Source organism: Dipodomys merriami, unplaced genomic scaffold (genome assembly GCF_024711535.1).
Source record: "Dipodomys merriami isolate MVZ:Mamm:240054 unplaced genomic scaffold, mDipMer1.0.p SCAF_14, whole genome shotgun sequence".
In the NCBI taxonomy this organism is placed as follows: Eukaryota; Metazoa; Chordata; class Mammalia; order Rodentia; family Heteromyidae; genus Dipodomys; species Dipodomys merriami.
Genome location: NW_027202715.1, coordinates 1,389,154 through 1,410,231, shown reverse-complemented (window position 1 = coordinate 1,410,231; position 21,078 = coordinate 1,389,154). Strand labels below are relative to the sequence as shown.

Below are 21,078 nucleotides of genomic sequence, written 5' to 3'. Positions count from 1 at the left end.
GAGATACAAAGAAGAAAAGGGTGAGATACTCCTTTCTACTATATTTATGGCCTCCCCACCCCTAGAATCCCTACCTCTACAGCTTCAGAAAGAACCTGGTCTGAGAAGGGGGAGAAGGAACAGCTCCCTATGAAGGAAGGGCAGGAATAAGAGGGAGGATCTGTGTCACTCAATTTTATCATCATCTAACCCCGTGGGATGGCCTGGTCCTCTTTACCCTTTGGGATGAGGGAAGGCAGGAAAAGCTCAAAGCAGGCTCAGAATCTGTTCTGGGCTCAGTGGGTAGAGGGATGGGATGTTGCTGCTTACTGAGACCACATCTCCCAAGCATCGCAGTGTAGGGATTGTGGACAGGGTTAAGGAATCGTGCTGACCAAGAAGACAGAGTTAGTATGCGTTAGTGAGTCCACCAAGCCAACATTGGTGACCAGTGCCTCTCTTCCTGTTTTTACTACTGTCACATTATCTTGGAGATGTTATCTTTTGACCTTGAAGATGAGGAAGCAGCAGGCCACGAGGTCCAAGAGGCACAGAGCAATAGAGACCTGCCCAAGGACCCCACAGCAAATCTGTTGGAGGCTGACACTGAATGCTGGAGAGCTCAGAATTACGGTATGGAAAGATCTGAGGCACAGCTGATGGAGCTCAGTAAGGCCAGGTCCCATCTAGAAGGCAGGCTGGGAGGTGACTGTGTCCTAACCTTGGGTCCTGGCCCCTAGGCTGTAAGGAACTGCCTCAAAGCAACATCAGAGGTTAAAGCTCATTGGCTGGGAGTTCTACTTTTCCTAGGACAGTTAGCTCCACCCATCATCCTTCAGTAAGCACCCACTTGTCATCTTGCCAAGGGTACCACTCCTTGGCCCATGAATCAAGGTCTAAAGGCTGGCAGCCATGAAACAACTTGCTTAGAGACTCTACCGGCAGTGATGGAAGAAAACTTGGACCCAAGGTGACATGTCACCTCCTCATCAATAAGTGACTGGGAGAGGCACAGGGAAGAGAATGGAACTGGAACCAGGAAAGGACCTGGTGGAGAGACTTCCACACTCTGCCAAGCTTGGGGCATGAGATTCAGAAAGGCCCCATTTTTTTGTGCCACTGCATGGGCTTGAACTCAGGGTCAGGGCACTGTCCCTTACTTCTTTGCTTAAGACTGGTGCTATACCAATTGAGCCACACCTCCACTTCTGGCTTTTTGATGGTTAATTAGAAAAAAGAGTCTCATGGACTTTCCTGTCCAGGCTGTCTTCAAACCACAATCCTCACACCTCAGGCCTCCTGAGTAACTGGGATTACCGGTGTGAGTCACTCTTACCTGGCTTCAGACCCCTTGACTTGGACTTGAAGAGAACTTTGAGTTCACAACCTGAGTGGACAGGAGTGACCCTGTGGATGGTTCCTGACCTGAGACAATGGCTCATTTGTTTTCTTTCTGTACTAAAGATGATTTTGAAGTGTGAACCTGCTAGGGGACACTAAAAGATCCCACTATGGTTTTTTTTTGTTGTTTTTTTGTTTTGTCAGTTGTGGAGCCTGAACTCTGGGCCTGGGTGCTGTCCCTCAGCTCTTCAGTTCAGAGCCCATCTTGGAGGTGTGCAAACTATGGGGGCCAGTTAGGGAGCAGAAGGGTGCTTACAGGATTCAGCCACTTAAAGGCCACATACTCTGGGTAAAAGTAGCACTTGCTGATATGTTTCAACCCAAAGGGACCCAGTGTCTGGGACCTTCTGATTTTCTCTCAATGACATTTGGGAAATTGGGCTAGTTTATATATTGAACTTTTCTTTTAGGCAGTATTGGGGTTTGCTTCCCAGGCAGGAGTTCTATCACTTGAGATATACTCCTACTCCTTTTTTGCTTTACATTTTTTTATGTTTAATTTTTATTGTAAAGGTGATGTACAGATGGGTTACAGTTATATAAGTCAGGTCACCCTCTCCCTCATTTTCTCCCAGTTTTTGTTCCTTCTGACCTCCTTTTTTGCTTTAGTCATATTTTAGGTAGGGTCTTATGTTTTCTGACTGGACCTAGCCTTAGACTACAGTCCTATCCATGTTGCTTCTGGGTAGCTGAGATTACAGGTATGAGTCACTATGCCCAACCAGGATTCAAGTTTTAAGTGTTGACAAATAATGTCAAGTATCAGGTATGACCCATCTGGCAGGCTGGCCTGGTGTGCCTCCTACCAGGCCTTTCTCTGTATCTTAGTATGTCCCCATTACACACACACACACACACACACACACACACACACACACACACACTTACATGCAAAGTCTATTGAGTCTCTCTCTACATAGATACAAGCAACTTATGAGCAGGGGTGGGGGCAGTGGGAGTGGCTGAGTGGTAGAGCACTTGGTAAACACACATGTGGCCTGGGTTCCATCCTCAGCACAACACACACACATACACACACACAAATTGCTTTTCTCATGTCATGATGTTCCACAGATGACTCTACAGGCCAACACAGTGTAGAACAGCTGACTTAACAATTCACAGTTTGGGTATTTCATAATGAAGCTCACCAACCCTCCTGTGGGTATGTGGCTCCTGCCACCACAGGCCATGCCCCTGGACAGCTCTCTGCAGATGACTGCATAGAAACTTTGCTCTTCAATTAAATACAATGTATGGCATGTATGCCAGGTTTCCTTAGATGTTGCCCTCTGGGAAAGGGGGGGTGCAATGTACAGTATCTCCCCAGGGTACTGGAAGCCTGTGGACCCACCCACAAGTGGTTCCTCTTTCAAATGGCTGCTAATCAGATGCAAGAAAAATGCTATGGCCATGTTGCTTTTATTTGCATTTCCCTAACTACTACTGAGGTTTAGCAAGAGCCCTGTTTCTAAATGTTCCAAGCACATTCCACCTGTTGGCACATGCTCTCCTATCCTATCCTGTAACACAGTGAGCCAGTGTCCCTAAGTACTGGTCCTGGTTTACAAGTGGAGAAACCAAGGCACAGAGCAATTAAGTTATAATCTGATATCTCCTGGGTGAGTGTCTTTAGAAAAAATAAATTCCAGCGCTCTGTCTTGCCAAACCAGATGTTTGGAGAATAAAACATCTGCTAAGAACATCACCCAGAAATAGCTGGGGGAGGGATGTACACCATTCTGCTGGTCAGTACAGGAAGTCTGCAGCCCAGAGAAGGAGGAGGGAGGAAGGGAGGGAGGGAGGGAGGGAGAGAGGAAGGAAGGAAGGAAGGAAGGAAGGAAGGAAGGAAGGAAGGAAGGAAGGAAGGAAGGAAGAGAGGAAGGAAGGAAGAGAGGAAGGAAAGGAGGAAGGAAGGAAGGAAGGAAGGAAGGAAGGAAGGAAGGAAGGAAGGAAGGGAGGGAGGGAGGAAGGAAGGAAGGAAGGAAGGAAGGAAGGAAGGAAGGAAGGAAGGAAGGAAGGAAGGAAGGAAGGAAATGCTTGTTAGAAAATCCTATGGGCTAGGGATTTCATGGGTATTATTTTTACTCAATTTTCCAAAACATCTCTGTGACATAGATATTCTTGCCTCCATTATACAGGAAAGAAAACTGAGGTTTGAAAAGGCCACTCTGGTGAGTTGGGAGTCTGTCTAACCCTGAAGCCCGGAGATCTGCTGCCTGTTTCCTTACATATGAAAAGGGAAAGCATGGCCACCCTCCTTGCAGTACACGAACACTCACAATGAGCAAGAGTGGTCTCTGTTGGAAGCAGCACTCATATCTGTGTCCCATGCTATCCCACAGTCACAATAGCCCTAGGATCCCATCTCTCTCCTTATTTGTCCATTTCCTGCTAGGTGCCGGGTGCCTATGCCTATCATCTTAGCTACTTAGGAAGCTGAGATCTGAAGATCACGGTTCAAAGCTAGGCAGGAAAGTCTATGAGAATCTTTAACTCCAATTAAAACTACCAAAAAGCCCAAGTAGAGCAGTAGCTCAAATGGTGGAGCACTAGCATTGAGCACAAAAGCTCAGAGACTACACCCAGACCATGCATTCAAGACCCAGGACTGGCACAAAACAGAAGTCTATCTCCATCCCCTTCAGGAGCCATCAAACTGCCAACCAGTCAAGGTGACCATATACAACCTAAGAAGGAGAGCCTGAGCTTGCTCTGCCCTGGGCAACAGTTGTTCCTAGCCTCCTGACCCTGCCTCCCACCTGATCTCAGCCCGGCCAACTTCCTCCACCACAGGAGGCTGTAGCTCCCTGGGGAATGCACCTGCACTCCAACTTGGTATCACTTTCTCCACAGAACAGGAAAGAGACACACCCTGTGAACCAGGATTCTTGTCAGGGCCTGAGACACACCAGAATGCTTCTGCAGAGCTAGAAGCAAGGTCAGCTGACTGCCTCTAAATATTTCAGGTGGCTGGCTTAGATCCCCTCCTGTAGGAAAGGTTCTTCAAACCTCTCAAACATCCCCATTAGGAGACACACATCCAGGCCCCCAGGCCCTCAGGACATCTATTTCCAACATCCACCTTACCAGGCCCCCATATTTAATGCTGTAGGGAACACAGAGCTGTGACAATGATATATGCCAGGTGTCAAGTTTGTGATACAGACTACCACTACTACCCAGGGCCATCGGAAGACAGGATCTCAAGACACAGAGCTACATGGATGTAGCTTTATGTGTGTGAGAGTATGTGTGTGGGCTGGTCCTGGAGCTTGCACTCCAAGCCTAGGTGCTGTCCCTTAGTTTTTATGTTCAAGGTTAGTGCTCTACCAACAGAGCCACAGCTCCACTTCCAGACTTTTGGTAGTTCATTGGAGATAAGTCTTCAGTTTAAAGCTGGCTTTAAACTGCTATCCTCAGATATCAGCCTCCTGAGTAGCTACCATTACAGGCATGAACCACTCGTGGCCAGCCTTGAAGATTCTTGACGCTACTGTTTATACAATGTGTGCTGTCTGCTAGGCACTACATTCTGAGACTCGGAAAGGTTAAATAACTTGCCCAAGGTCACACAGCCAACAACTGGTCAATTCTGGGGTCAACCCCCACACCATAATCGGGCTCCAGCCTTCATCCAGCCATACTGAGCTCAGACATGCACCCTGGAGGGGGCCCAGCTGAGGACTGAAAGGAGGCTTTGTGAAAGACCCTGCATCTACTTGGAGACCGTAAATTGGACTTGGATGCAAATTGCAATCCCCTCAAGTTGTAGTATATTGGGATCAACAGGAAGAGGGGACCAGCTGCCTGTGCCAAGAAGAAGGGCTCAGCCAGGGCTGAGTAACAGGCTCCTATTTCTGCTGCTCTCTGGGTTTCTGGCACCTCATAGACAGTACCCAAAAGACAACTCGTGGATCACAGGAGTGAACATCTCTTACCTCATCACCCTACCACTTCCCTCCCCCAGAGGTGGGCATCCCAGCATGGGAGAGGGACTGAGTATGAATCTTCTTGCCCACCCAGTTCCCACTCCCAGTTATCAACTCAGAAGTGGGGTAACTACAAAAGCTCTAAGAGGCCATACAGTTACAGATTCCACAAAGTCAACCCAATGTGGGAAGCATGACTCCTAAAACATCAAACCAAAGTCCCCATTTATATCCTAGCAAGCCAGACAGATGCAAGTACAGGATTCTGGCAGGGGAAGGAAGAGGGTACAGGTCAGGATGGGCCACACTGTGCACATCTACTCTGACATGACCACTGTGTACCCAATATAGTGCTGGACCTGAGAGGCAGAATAACATGAGGGGAAAGTATTCTAGCAGTGAAAGTCTGTGCAAAGACCCTTAGGCAGGAGTGAGCCTAGGTGCTTGAAGAACATGAGGGGGCCAATGAGGCCAAGCAGCAGCCAGGGACTGCTGTACGGAGGACACACTGAGGGCTGAGTGGGTGGGAGCAGAGATGCTGGTGTACAGGAAACTGCAGTGATGCAGAGCAGAGAAGATGGGGAGTTCCTGCAGCAAGTGAGGAGGGAAACATGGGATCGGCCATACTCTGGGTACATTTCAGTATAGAACTGAGAGGGCTTCAGGGTGGAGAGGATATGAAGAGAGAAGGGAGCCCCAAGGTTGTGTCTACACACCTAAACAGTCGCACTCCTTTAACCAGGACAAGAGAGGCTGGGGAGGGACACTGAGAGGCGAGAGCAAAGTTCAGGGGGACATGGCAAGTTTGGGTCTGAAGATGGAAGTAGCATGTGGCCCCACGGGTCCATCTGCAGACTGTAGCTGAGGAAACATTCTGACCAAGCGCCACACATCACTGCTAGGACATTTAGAGAAAGGAGCTACCCAGGGATCCAACAGCGGCTGGCTCTGTCATGGGATGAAGCCAGGAAAGGGCAGTATACCCCCCACTGCTGGTGTGATGCACAGTGTTACCAGAGTGGCTGGATTCTAGCAGCCATACATTCCTCTAGCTGCCTCCTGCATTTTCCAGTTTCTTGAACAACCCCCCAGTTTGTGCAATCAGCAGACTATCTTCTGTCCATCCTACCAAACGTCCCCAAAGCTGTAAACATGACTTCCGAAGGAGAAAATCCCTCCTAACTTCCCATAGTCCCAGGACTGCCCAGCAGGGCCCTCAGTCACCCTCTTGTTAGTCACTCCCTGTCCACTCACTGGACACTCAGCACAGCCTACCTCTCTACTGGTCCTCTGTGTTTCCCCAGCCCCAGGCAGGGTAGAAGTGGACTCCCCCACCCACTAGACAACAACTGAAATACTAGCCTGGAAGAGGAAGCTAGCTCTGCAGACTGTCCCATGCTGAGGTACCCCTTTCCCCAGCAAGCTGGGGACAAGGAATAGAGCAGGGGGAAGGGACAGGGCAGGGGGAAGGGACAGAGCAGAATGGGACATCTGAGTGGCATTTCAGTTTCCCAGGAGGGAGAGATTTTCACAGCAGGGTGCCACGATTTTGTTTTGAACCACTATGAATTCCCATAAAAATCAGATGCACTCAGCTTTGAATAGGAATGCAGAAATACACCGCAGAAATCAAATACAATTTGGGTATTATTCACCACCACTAAACTCAGAGAGGTTCATGTGTGCCAGGTACCTGCTGGTGACACTAGTAGGCCACCAAGGTCTGCCCTTAAAAGCCCAAAGTCCATGTGTGCTATCCAGGCTACTGGGATAGAAAGGACGGAGACTTCCCTGGGGCTGGCCTGTTTTTACCCCTTCCTCATCTTGCCCCAAAGTACCTACTAAGTGATAGATGGACAGGATGGAAGGTAAGCAGGCAGGGCTCAAAGGGCGGTCTCAAACCCCAGAGTGGGGTATAGTCACTCAGCATCAGCTACAGGAGGCCCATTGACTGAGTCCCCCAGCCCATACTTTTCTTTAAAAATTATTGAGCAAAGAAAATTTTTATCTTATTTTATTCTTCAAGTTGCAAAAAGTGTACAATAGCTGGGCATCAGTGGCTTATGCTTGTAATCCTAGCTATTCAGGAGGCTGAGATCTGAGAATCATGGTTCAAAGACATCAAGGACAGGAAAGTCCATGAAACTTTTATCTCCATTTACCACTAAAAAGCCAGAAGTGGAGTTATGGCTGAAATGATAGAACACTAGCTTTGAGCAAAAATGGTCAGCAACAGTGCCTCAGCCCTAAGTTCAAGCTACAGTACTGGAATTGATATAAAATGAAATTAAAATAAAATAAATAGGTTCATAGCATGAAGTAAGCCTTCCTTCTCTTCATCCACACTCCTCCCCTGAGGATACCCTGGAAGATCCTTCCAGAAAGGCATAGGACTCTGCTCCCTCCCTTTCTTAAAAAATAATCCACATGAGAGTTCATATTATTCAAGTTCAAGCCTTATTCATTCATTCATCTATCCATCTACATTTGTCTTCACCCAAAGAATCTTTTTTTTTTTTTTTCTGCTCCTGGGGCTTGAACTCTGGGCTTAGGCATTATCTTTGAGTTACTTTTGCACTCTACCACACACAAGGTTGGCACTCTACCACAGTGCCACTTCTGGCTTTTTTTAATTGAGATTTTTATTTATATTTTTATTGAGAATAAGTGATTATATAAACTTCACAAATTTCACAATATTGTAGAATAGTGATACTTAAAGTCACAAACACATGTTAACCTTCACAACATTTCTGGCTTTTCTGAGTAGTTTATTAGATAAGAGTCACAGTTTCTCTTTTTTTTTTTTTTTTCTTGGTCGGTGGTGGGGCTTGAACTCTGGGCCTGGGCGCTGTCCCTCAGCTCCTCAGCTCAAGGCGAGCGCTCTATCACTTGAGCTACAACGCCACTTCCAGTTTTCTGGTGGTTTATTGGAGATAGGAGTCTCACGGTCTCTCCTGCCCGGGCTGGCTTTGAACGGCGATCCTCAGATCTCAGCCTCCTGAGTAGCTAGGATTACAGGCGTGAGCCACCAGCGCCCGGCATAAGAGTCACAGTTACTTGCCTAGGCTGGCTTTGAATCTTCAGCCTCCTCAGTAGCTAGGATTACAGGTGTGAGCAACCAGCACCCAGCTTTCTCATCCACAGAATCTTGGGGATAAGGTACTTGGTCTCCAGTATGACCTATTGCATTGGAAATGACCCCAGGTCCTCACCTAGAACAACACTCCCAATTACCACTATCTGGGAGGGGCCTTCTCTACTCATTTTGCAGGAGAATCAGACTAGACCTCAGTCACTCTCAGAGGTCTTAGAGCAGAAAGCAATAGGAGTTGGATTCAAACCCAACTGGCTCTAGCTCCAGGGGCTGAGCTTATCTCATGGCCAAACCTTTGCCTGAGGCTAGGAGTTGCTAAGCAGAGGAATTCAGTCCCGTGGCTCTCTTTTCCACAAAGACTCAACTTTCAGATCCCACATGTTGGATCCAGAGAGACACATACCAGATTGGAAGGACTATCTCTGGCTTCTCTGTCTACACCACAGCATCCTCCCTCTAGGACCTGCTACCTGCACTTGTTTATCTCCAGCAACAAGAAGCTCACCTTCTACTCAGAACACATCCCAATCTTCAGACAGCTTTAGACGGCTTGGTTAGATGTCCTTCTTTGGAATGAATCAAAGACCTCTTTTAAAGATCCCTGGCTCACTCTGTCCACAGCTACATCCACACAGCCCCTCACACATTTTTACCCCTCAATGTCCACTACCCCAGACTCTCTCTCTTTTCTCTCCTCTTCTCTTCTCTCCTCTCCTTCTGTCTTTCTCTCTCTCTCTCTCTCCCTCCCCCTCTCTCTCTCCCTCTCCCTACCTCCCCCCTTGTAATATGAATTTGAACTTAGGATATAACCCTTGCTCAGGTGGTTTGCTCAGCTGGCACTCTACCACTTGAGCCACACCTCCAATCCAATTTTTCCTGGTTATTTTGGAGATTGAGTCTTGTACACTTTTCTGCCTGGGGCAGCCTCAAACATCAATCCTCCAGGTCTCAACCTCCTGAGTAGCTAGGATTATAGGCATGAGCTACCAATACTCAGATCCCAGCTCTTCTATTTTTCTGACCCTCTTTTTCCTCCCCATCTTTCTCCATTCTCATTCCCTCTCTCTTCCTTTCTCACCAGTAACCACATTCTAACCTTTGCTAAGGACAAGGATATCTTTTTTAAATTCTCAATTTAAGAGAAAAAAACCCACTTCACATCTGTATGAGCAATACACAAATCATAATTCTTAAAAATAACAAATTGCAGGCCAGAGTAATCATAAGTAAATTGATATTGATAAATATGCTTTTCTCTAGAGCAGTAGGTGGTTTATTTTAATCTAATGAGTTTTGTATTTTCCCAGCTTTCAGATTCCATGATGAAGGGCTGTCTACAATAGAATTACGACGCGCTCCGAAATATTGTAATTTAATGCCTCATTTTGTCAAGACTTTCTGGAAAATGAGATTTGTTCCCAGTGAGGAATTTCACTCGGCTCTTTCCCATGTGTCCCACCCCCGCCACCCCCTCCCCACCTCTCCAAGCATTCAGGCTCTCCTTGGCCAGGCCAGGGCCAGGGCACAAGTTGAGAGAGGCCAAGAAGACCACAGTGGGGGTGGGGGGGTAGAGGGGGAGAGGGCAGAGGAGCAGGCCCAGGTATATGGTGCTGTTTCTGGCTAGGTGTGGTCTCACTGTGTGACAGAGTGGTCCCTGCTGCCCACTCTGTGCCTGCCACTGCCTCCTACAAGGAGGGAGGTGGGCAGGTCTCATTCTTCCTAAAGTACAAAAAGGGGTCAAAAGGCTTGGGATAAGGTGCCCCTAAGACAGAAGACCCACAGGTACAGAAAGCAGAACCCCACACCAGAAAGGAGGGATCAAAGCTACTTGGGAGAAACCTTGGAGGATTTTCTGAATGCATGCCCCCTCCCCCAATAAGCAGCTCGGCACCTCCCCAACCACCTCTGTGTGCTCTAAGTATTCCACAGCACCCTTGGGGAATCTTCTGGAAGGAGGTAATATTAAGGAGGAGAGGAGCAGGAGGCCAAGAAAGCAACTAGGGCTGCTGGACAGTGGCTCAGGTGTGAGAGCCACTACACCTTGCCTCAGTTTCCCTAATCTCAGAGCTGGAGATATTGATAGTGCCTGCTTTGTCAATACTGACAGTGCCTGTCACAGACCACACCACCTCCTGGAGCACAGCCTCCCCCAGCGACTCTGCACCAGGTCTGCCGCCAGCAGTGTGGCTGCCAACACCCCTCAGCTCCTGTGTGATGGCAATGGACAAAAGCAGACACCACTCACTCTGGTAAGGAGGGCCCTATGAATTCCCCAGGGAGCCTTTTGAATTTTCTTTTTTCTTTAATTTTTGAAATTGTTACTATAAAGGTGGTGTACGGAGGGGTTACAGTTACATAAGTCAGGTAAAGAGTATATTTCTTTTTGGACAATGTCCCTTTGAATTTTCTACTAATACCTTATTTGTTATATAAAAATACACGAAAACTGCTGGGCACTGGCAGCTCACACCTGTAATCCTAGCTACTCAGGAGGCTGAGGTCTGAGGATCACATAAATGAATGAATGAGCTGGCTCTGAACACCAGCTGTGAGCAGCTGGGTGTGAGGCTCAACAAACACCAAGACAAACTATATCCCTGCAGCCTGGCAGATGACAGGGACCCTGCCAGTGGTGATGGTCTCACCATTTCCACCCCAGATACGCCTAACATTTAAGGAAAAAAACAGTAAAAAAGAGAGTGACAGAGGGGAGGCTGTTGGGCCCTATTGTTTATCTGTGTAGAAAATTCCACAGTGAAACTCCCTTATACGACTAGCTTGTGAGTTAATTTTTTTTTAAAGAGGAATACAAGTCTTTTCCAAACTCCTCCAGGAAAAAGAAAGTTGTATTATGAAACCAGCAGAATTTGGTGGTATACCTGATGAAAATATAGTAAGACAGGAAAGTCAGTTATGTGAACTCACATGGGAAGAGTATTGCACAATATTAGCAAATCACATCAGTCATGCAAACCATACTCAAGCAAAAATTGCCCAAGCTACTGAAACAGTAGAAAAGGGATATGGGGACTAAACTATGGCTCAGCATGGCTAGATCTCTCCCAAGAAGTCAAGATTGCTGATTGACCATCTTTTGGTTTCTTTCTTTATTTACTTACTTATTTTAACTGTACTGAGAATGGAACCCAGGGTCTTATGTACAGGTAAGTGCTCTGCCACTGAGCTGCATCCTGGCTTAAATTTAACATATTGTCAGAAGAAAGAAAGAAATTTACATGATTGTATCAATAGATATAAGCATGAACTTGATAAAGTTCCACAGACATGATAAAAATTCTTAGCAAAAAGAAATACAAGAGACACTGTATAGAAAACCCTAAAAGCCAACACCAGTGGAAAAAGAATTAAAGCGATTCCTCTAAGATCAGGAATGCAATAAGAAAATTCACCTAAGGCAATTAGGATGGAAAGAAAGAAAAGGCATTCAGGGTGAGCTGGTGATGCATGTATGTAATCCCAATTACTTGAGATTGGGAGGATTACAGTTCCTGGCAGACTCAGGCAAAAAGTTCACAAGACCCCACATCTTAACAAACAAGCCAGGCAAAGTAGTGAACGTCTATAATCCCAGCTCAATGGGAGGGATAGTTAAGAGGATTATAATCTGAGGCAAGCCCTAGCTAAAAGCAAAAAACCTTACCTAAAAAACAACTAAAGAAAATTAAAACAACTAAAGGAAAAAGGGCTGGAGGTGTAGTACAAGTAGTAGACAACTTGACTACCAAGCACAAAACCTTGAGTTCAAGTTCTAGTACCATCAAAAACATAAAAATGGGAGGAGGAAGGGAGGAAAGGAAGAGGAGAGGAAGGGAGAGAAGGAGAGAAAGGAGAGGGAGGGAGAGAAAAAGAGAGAAGGCAAGAGGAAAGAGGGAAAGAAAGAAAAAAAGAAGGAAGGAAGGAAACTCAAACTGGAAATGACAAGATAAAATTATCTCTGTTTACAATAAAAAATATTTTAAAATAATCTCTGTTCACAGATGACATGAAAATCTTACACATACACATGCATACACAATCTAGATTTCACACACACAGAATCTGTTACTGCTAATAAATTTAGCAGTAGGCTACAAAGTCAACACATAAAATCCATTGTATTTCTGTGCACTGACAATGAACAATCTGAAAGGGAAGTACAGCAGACAATTCTACTTACAATGGCATGGAGAGGAACAAAATACTTAAGAATAAGTGGAACTACAAAGGCAAATTACTCGTGCACTGAAAACTAGAAAATACTGAAAGAAGGTAAGACAAGTGGGAAAATAACCCATTCATGTTTGTGGATTAGAATTTAACTTTATCAAGGTATGGCTGAGTTCAGATACAATACCACCCAAGGCCATAAGCAGATGTGGTGCAATCCTATAAAAACTTCAACAGGCTTTTTACGGAAATCAAAAATAATTCCATCTGAAGAAATGCCATGTGAAATCTCAGAGCACTCCTGCATAGACAGAAGATGAGGGAGGGAGGGGCAAAGCCAAAGGAGTCACATTTCCTCATTTCAAAACTTACTACAAAGCTACAATCATAGGAAAACGTGGTGCTGACATAAAGACAGGTATTGAAATGAATGGAACAGAGCAGAGTCGGGAGATAAACCATTGCACTTGTACAGGCAATTGATTTTTCCAAAAGGTGCCAAAAAAGCTCAATGAAAGGTCAGTCCTTTCAATAAATGATGTTGGGAAAGTGTGTATATCTACATGCAAAAGAATCAAGTTGGAAGTCTATGGGCATCCAACACCCACCTAGCAAATGCAAGTCAACATCTTGAGTTCAAACCCCACAAAAAATAAAATTAAAATAAAAAATTGAATCTTACCTTATACCATTTATAAAAATTAATTCAAATGTGGGGCTGGGAAGGTGGCTCAGTAGTAGAGCGCTTGCCTTCAAGCCTGAGGCCCTATTCCTCAGCACCACATAAGCAAAAAGAAAAAAGCCGGAAGTGGCACTGTGGCTCAAGTGGCAGAGCACTAGCCTTGAGCTGAAATGCTGAGGGACAGCACTCAGGCCCAGAGTTCAGGCCCCACGACCGGACCCCCAGAAAAAATTAATTCAAATGTATTATGAAAGATCTAAATATATAAACTAAAGTGATCAACTTCTTGGAGAACTCTTCATGATACCAGATAAACAGATGATCAGATATACAGGTGGCAATAACAACAGGAGGGCCATGCAGGCTACATAAAAATGCAAACACCTTGTGCATCAAAGGTAACAATCTACAATGCAATAAAACAGCCCACAGAAGAGAAAATATCTGCAAACCATGCATCTGATAAGGATTAATTCTCAGAATATATAAGGAATTTCTACAACAACAAAACAACTCAGTTGAGAAACAGGCAAAGTCTTGGGCAGACATTCTCCTATGGAAGATACGCTCATGGCTAGGAATACATGGGAAGATGTTTAGTGTCCCTAGCCAGTGGGGAGATGCAGGTCAGATTCACATACGACCCCCACACCCACTAAGATGGCCATGTCACAAAATAGAGTGGTGTTGGAGAGGCCAGGGGAAAGTCATAATCCTCGTACATTGCTGGAAGAATACAAAATGTTATAACTGCTGTGGAAAATAATATGGCAGCTCCTCAAAAAAATAAAACACAGAGTCACCATATTAACCAGGTCTTCTACACTGAGATGTACACTCAGTAGGAGGGACTCAAACAGAAATATATGTATACACCTACAATCATGGTGGCTCCATTCATAATAACAATCTCCACAGAGACAGAAACAACCCACATGAATAAAAATGGTATACACATAGAATATTATTCAGCCATGAAAAGGAATAGCATTCTTATCCAGGCTATAACATAGATGAACTTTGAAAGTGTTATGCTGACTGAAAAAAGCTACATATCAAAATCAAAACAACTCTGAGAGTCCATCACACCCCAGTTAGACTGACCAGCATTGTGAATTCTAACAACAAATGCTAGTGGGAATGTGGAAAGAAAAGAAACCCTATTGTACTATTAGTGAGAATGTAAATTAGTACAACCACTTTAGACAGCAGTCTAGAGGTTCCTCAAAAAACAAAATATAGATCTTCCCAACAACCCAGCCATAACACTCCTGGCCATTTATGCAGAACACCATGATAAGGACACCTGCACATCCATGTTCATTGCTGTACTACTCACAAAAGGCAAGTTGTGGAAACAGCTCAGATGCTCCACAACAGATAAGTGGATCCCAAAAATGTGGTACCTATATACAGAGGAATTTTATATAGCCATTAGAAATAATAATGTCATTTGCAGGGAAATGGATGGAACTAGAACAAATCATGTTAAGTGAGGTAAGCCAAGCTCAGAGAGACAAACGGTGCATGTTGTTTCTGATATGTGGAAGTTAGATCTAAATGTACTGGGAGACGACAAATTATACAAGATTCTAGTACTCACACACAGTGAGACCAAAAGAAGATACTCTTAGGAGAGGAACAGAAAGGCACAATGCCTATGTGCATTTGATCATAAAAAATAATATTTATTGAAATGAACTCCTGGAAATGAAAACAAGTCTTTTTTTTTTCAGTTTTTCTTTTCATTTTGTTCTGTTTGTTTGTTTATATATCTTTGGGAATGTAAGGGGAGATACAGAAATGGAAGGCCAAAGGTTGAACATATGCAGCAATGGTACTCACGAGATGCTATGTTGAAAATGAACTATACAACTTGTGGATGGGGATGGGAAGGAAAAACTAGGAGAGAGCAAGGGAAAGGGTGACATTGTCCAAAAATAAATGTACTCTATCTATTTTACGTAACTGTAACCCCTCTGTACATCATTTTTATAATAGCAATTAAAACTTTTCTTTTTTTTTTTTGGTTGGTCATGGGGCCTGAACTCTGGGCCTGGGTTCTGTCCTTCAGCTCTTCAGCTCAAGGCTAGCACTCTACCACTTGAGTCACAGCGCCACTTCTGGCTTTTTCTGCTTATGTGGTGCTGAGGAATCGAACCCAGGGCCTCATGCATGCAAGGCAAGCTACTCTACTACTGAGCCAACTTCCCAGCCTGCAATTAAAACTTTTTAAAGCTATATATCAAAGGTTAAATACTGTGTGGTTCCAATTATGCAAAGTACCTAAAATAGGTAAATTTGTAGGAACAGAAAATAGAGGTCACTGGAGGCTGGGGAAAGGAATGAGCAGCTCCATTTTACTGGGTGCAGTTTTTTGGAGGTGGATGATTGTGAGGATGGCACAACATTGTTGTGTGAATATAATTACTGTCCCAGGTTTGTACTCTTTCTGTTGTGTTTGGTGTTTTTTCTAATATTAGGGCTTGGACTCAGGGCCTTGCACTCTTGCTTTGCTTTTTTTTTTTTGATCAAGGACAGTGTTCTACCACTTGAACCACAGCTTTACTTTGGCTTTTTGCTGCTTACTTGGAGATAAGAGTCTCATGGATTTTCCTGACTGTAGTAACTTTGACCTACTGTCCTCAGATCTCAGCCTCCTGAATGGCTAAGACTACAGCCATAAGCCACTGATGCTAGCTAATACTCCTTAAAACAGTTTAAATTACAAGTTTTATGTTCTATGTATTTTACTACCATTTTGAAAAAGAAAGATTAAAAGAAGAATTTCCTTATTTCATCAGTGGCATACAAAAGTCTACAGCTAAAATCACACTTAATAATAAAACACCATAAGCTTCTTCTGTGATATCAGAATCAAAATAAGGAAAGCTGTCAGCATTCAGTGTCATTCAGGCAGTCTGCCAATGCCATAAAGCAAGAAAAATATGTATTAGAAAGGGCAGTATAACAAGTGACCAAGAGATGATTTTTTTAAGGAAAGATAAAAGTTCCTTCTTACAGTAAACAGGATCATGTACATGAAAATCTTTAATTTTATAATTTGTCAGAACTATTAAATATACAAAGGATACAGGATACAAGTCAACTTTTTTTTTTAATCTAGTTTTGCTGATCGTTGATGGCTCATGCCTATCATCCTAGCTACTCAAGAGGCTGAAATTTGAAGATCCTGGTTTAAAACCAGCCCGGACAGGAAAGTCCCTGAAACTCTTATCTTCAATTAACTACCAAAAAGCCAGAAATAGAGCTCAAGTGGTATAGTGTTAACTTTGAGTAATAAAGCTAAGGGATAGCACCCAGGCCCTGAGTTTAAGCCCCAGTACTGGCACACACACAAAAAGAAAGGAAGGAAAGAATGAAAGAAAGAAAGAAAGAAAGAAAAGAAAGAGAGAGAGAGAAAGAAAGAAAGAAAAAGAGACAGAAAGAAAGAGAGAAAGAGAGAAAGAGAAAGAGAAAGAGAAAGAGAAAGAGAAAGAGAAAGAGAAAGAAAGAGAAATAAAGAGAGAGAAAGAGAGAAAGAAAGAGAGAAAAAGAAAGAAAGAAATTAAGAAAGAAAGAAAGAGAAAAGGAACTACTGCATTTATCTACTCCATGTAAAGTTTTTGAAAATGAGAAAAATAAACATCAATTATACACATACAAAAAGGTAAAACGCAAAATCAACGCAGTGTGAGACTGCTTGCTAACAGACAGCTAAAGAGCACTCCTGAAAGGAATTTAGGAAGGCCTGCATAAGTGAAAAGGACTGTGATGTTCACGAATTGCTAAACTAGGCATTGTACAAGTGTCAACTTTCCTCACATTGATGGATGCCATCACTCTTGATGCCATCTCAATCAAAATCTCAGTGGGGTTTTCACAGAATCTCAAAAAGCGACTCTAATATTTCTATGGAAATATTCAGAGACAAATATAAACAAGTCTTAAAGAAGAAAAAGTAGAGAATTTACTCTGTCTGCTAAGCAGACTTCAAAGCCATAAAGCCCCATATTTGTCCAAGGACAACTTACACATAGGAACCTGTGTGCTGTAGATACACATCACCAATGTCAACATCACATAATGACCCCAAACTAGCATGACTCAATGGCCTATTCACAGCAGGATGGGGAAAGTGAGGGACAGCAACAATGCTAAACACTGTGAGGAACCAGGTATGACCAAGGTCCCCAGGACTCAACAGAGTGACCCTCACACCCCCAACGAAGTACTCCACAGTGGGGACATACTTGCCTGGCATGCACAAGGACCTGGGTTCCATCCCTAGTGCCTGTATGGTAATAGACAGTTCAAGGGAACAGGGACAGAGAAATGACTTCAGAAACTGCTACTCCTTGGTCTGGAGGGCACTTGTATGTAGTTCTGGATTTCTCGTGCTGCTCACATATCTCTGGTTCATTACCCTTCTCTGTACATTACCCTTCAATTACAAAGTTGACACACAACTGGGCACCAGTGACTCATGCTTGTAATCCTAGCTACTCAGGAGGCTGAGATCTGAGATCCTGGGCAAGGAAAGTCCACGAGACTCTTATCTCCAATAAACCACAAGGAAACTGGAAGTGGCACTGTGGCTCAAGTGGTACAGCGCTCACCTTGAGCTTAAGAACTCAGGGACAGCACCCAGGCCCAGAGTTCAACTGATGAAAGGAAGAAAAGAAGAAAGGAAGAAAGGAAGGAAGGAAGGAAGGAAGGAAGGAAGGAAGGAAGGAAGGAAGGAAGGAAGGAAGGAAGGAAGGAAGTTGAGTCACAAAGTCCCAGTTTGCAGGTGCCTGTGGCTCACACCTATAATCCTGGCTACTCAGGAGGCTGACATTTCTGAGGATTATGGTTTGAAGATAGCCTGAGCTAGTGAGATTCTTACCTCCAATGAACCACCAAAATAGCCAGAAGTAAAGCTGTGGCTCAAGTGGTAGAGTGCCAGTCTTGAGAAAAAAAAAAAAGCTCAGGGACAGTACTCCAGTTCAAGTTCCAGGACTGGTATGCTTGTACATGCATGCACACATACACACAAACAAGCACATGTGCACACACGTGCGTGCAGGTGGCTTGAAAGGTTAGGTCTGTTCAGGCTGGCCTCCCTGCCTCCCTGCCTCCCTTTGGCCTTCCCACTGGAGGCACAGTACTCCCAAGCAGAAAGAGACAAAGCCTACCTGTTCCACCCTCCATAACCCCTCTCACTGGTAAGATAGTTGCTCCTGGCTCCCCAGGCAGCCTTCCAAAATATAAAAACAGAAAATAGCAGTAACAGAATTATCAAATGATATTTGCTCACCATGTACTGGGTGACAACACTTTTATCTTTTCTTGCCTTTCTTTCTTTTTTCTTTTCTTTTCTCTTTTTTTTTCTTTCTTTCTATGGCATTGCTGGTGTTTGAATTCAGAACCTTATACTTACTAGACAGACATTATACCACTTGAGTTATGCCTCCAACCCCTTTTTGCCTTATTATTTATTTCAGACAGTCTCATGTCTGCCCCTCCCCCCAATCAGCCTGGACCATGACCCTCCACCTCCTGAGTAGCTGGGGTTATAGGCATGAACCACCAGTTCCCAGCAGCGAGTGCTTTTCCTAAGCATTTTTTATGCAATAACTCATTCAGCCCTCCCAATTCTCTAAGTCTGGCACTGCGCTTTCCATTTCCCAGGAGAAAAAAAGCACAGAGTGCTTAATGATGCTGCCTGAGGTCACACAGCTCATGGTAGGAGCACTAGGATTTATACCTGGAGTGGGGGTGAGGTCTGGCACTAGAAGCCAATACCTTGTTTAGGGGCTGGATGCCCAGTGCTTAGATTCTGGGCACACCCACCTAGGCCAGGCAGGTCCCCAAGTCTGCCCAGAGTCCGGGCTCTGGGAGGCATACCACCTCTCAAACCCCACTTCCTAGTCTGGAGGCCAGCAGGCAGCCCTGGCCCCATCCTGACCAGGGCCTTGAGCCTCAAGGTGCAGGCTAGGCTGCAGTTTGGGGGGGGGGGAAATCCCTGGCTAATCCTGGAGGTGGGGGTGGGGCAGAGGCCCTCGGACACATGAGGAAGTAGGGGCTAGAGATGCCTGGTCCTGTCCCAGGCACTGGCTAGAGGCCCTTTGTGATACCCACATACACACACTGGCCCCAGCTGAGGCTTGCTCCTAAGCATGGAGTTCAAACTCACTGCCCTTGAAGGAGGTCCTCACCTCTGCAGGTCTGGGGCTAGAGACCTTAAATCATACCTGATGGAGTGGCCAGGGTTCCAGTGACAGACACTGAGGCAGTACAGGGAAAGCCAGGTGCACAAAGCCTTGAAAGACACAGCAGGCTTGTTTGCCCCATGGTGGCCAGAAATAGCCCAGAGGGGGAGCCACCTTAGCAAAGGTATCATAGTACTGGAGTGCCAGACCCCGGGGTGGGCCTGACACCCGATTCAGCAAGCAGATCAGAAATGGAGCTAGGGTGGGAGAAAGTCATCTACTCAGCCCATGCTCAAGGGCAGACACATGTATGCACAGCAAGCACACACACCCAGGCCTCTGGGTCAATGCCAGAGAGGAGAGGGAGCTGTATGGGAAATGAACTTCCAAGCCAGAAAGCTGAAAGAAAAGCAGGAGGGAACAGGTGTCTCCACAGGGCCTTCCTCATTCTCCTCTGCCCTCGCTTCTGACACCCAGGCCCTCCATGGGGGCTCCGAGGAAGCTGCAGAAACACACAGGTGCAACCAGGTCACCCAGTTAACAGCCTTCCTGCCGCTGTATTATTCATGGGCTCCCTTCTTCCTGCCCCAGCTCCAGTTTCTTACAACCCTCAGGCAAGTGGCAGTCCTGGCTTGGCAGGTCAGTGACCAATTGGTCCAGCCTGTAGCAATCCCAGGTTTCACAGCCCACACCCTTCTCTCACCCTTCTTGTCTGTAGCCACCTTTGTGGTAACTCAGCCCCAAGGGCAGTTCAGGTAATGGTGGAAACTTTGGGGTCCGTGAGGAAGGGAAGGGAAGGATAATCTTGGCTGAGTCAAAATACAGGATTCAGAAATGTCCAAAGGAATCTTATAGCACTGTACAGAGAGAGAGAGAGAGAGAGAGAGAGAGAGAGAGAGAGAGAGAGAGAGAGAGAGAGAGAGAGAGAGAGAGAGAGAGAGAAACTTACTGTCCCAAATACAGGACTCTGAATAAATATGAGAGTTGGTAGAAGACAAGGCTGTGGCATGTCCATTTCTATACCTCAATGTGCCTTGCACAGTGTCCCACAAACAGTAGTAGCTTAATAAGCACTTGCTGACCTATATATCTCCCCAAACTGACAGCTGTCAAATTGACTGATGAGCCTAAGAAGTAGAATTGACTTGGCCATTACATCTATAATCTCAGCTACTTGAAAAGCAGAAATAAGGAGGATCAAAGTTTAAGGCCAGCCTCGATTAAAAAGTTAGTGAGATTTCATTTCAAAAACAAGCTAGGTGTGGTGGTACACACCTGTGATCTTAGCTACTGCAGTTCTTCCTGGAGGAAGACTATACTCCAAAACTAGCCAAGGGCAAAAAATGAGAGACCCTAACTGGAAAACAAACAGCAAAAGGGCAGAGTCATGATCAAATGGTAAAGCACTTACCTAGCAAGTGCAAAGGCCCTGAGTTGAACTTCCATACAGGAAAATATAAAAGCTGCCGGGTGCTAGTGGTTCACACTTCTAATCCTAGCTACTCGGGAGACTGAGATCTGAGGATGGAGATTCAAAGCCAGCCTGGGCAGTAAAGTCCATGAGACTCTTTATTTCCAATTAACTACCAGAAAATCAGAAATGAAGCTATGACTCAAAGTTGTAGA

General features: G+C 45.1%; 1 protein-coding gene and 1 long non-coding RNA gene across 2 annotated transcripts in view; one reads left to right on the top strand and one right to left on the bottom strand.

Moving 5' to 3' along the window:
* Positions 1–21,078, bottom strand: part of Cdh23 (cadherin related 23) — a 355,092-nt gene that overhangs the window by 324,493 nt on the left and 9,521 nt on the right. The window lies entirely within an intron of this gene.
* LOC138825878 (uncharacterized) lies at positions 572–9,759 on the top strand. The gene is made up of 3 exons (XR_011371522.1): positions 572–612; positions 3,522–3,554; positions 9,717–9,759. It is a non-coding gene; the product is annotated as an uncharacterized lncRNA (long non-coding RNA).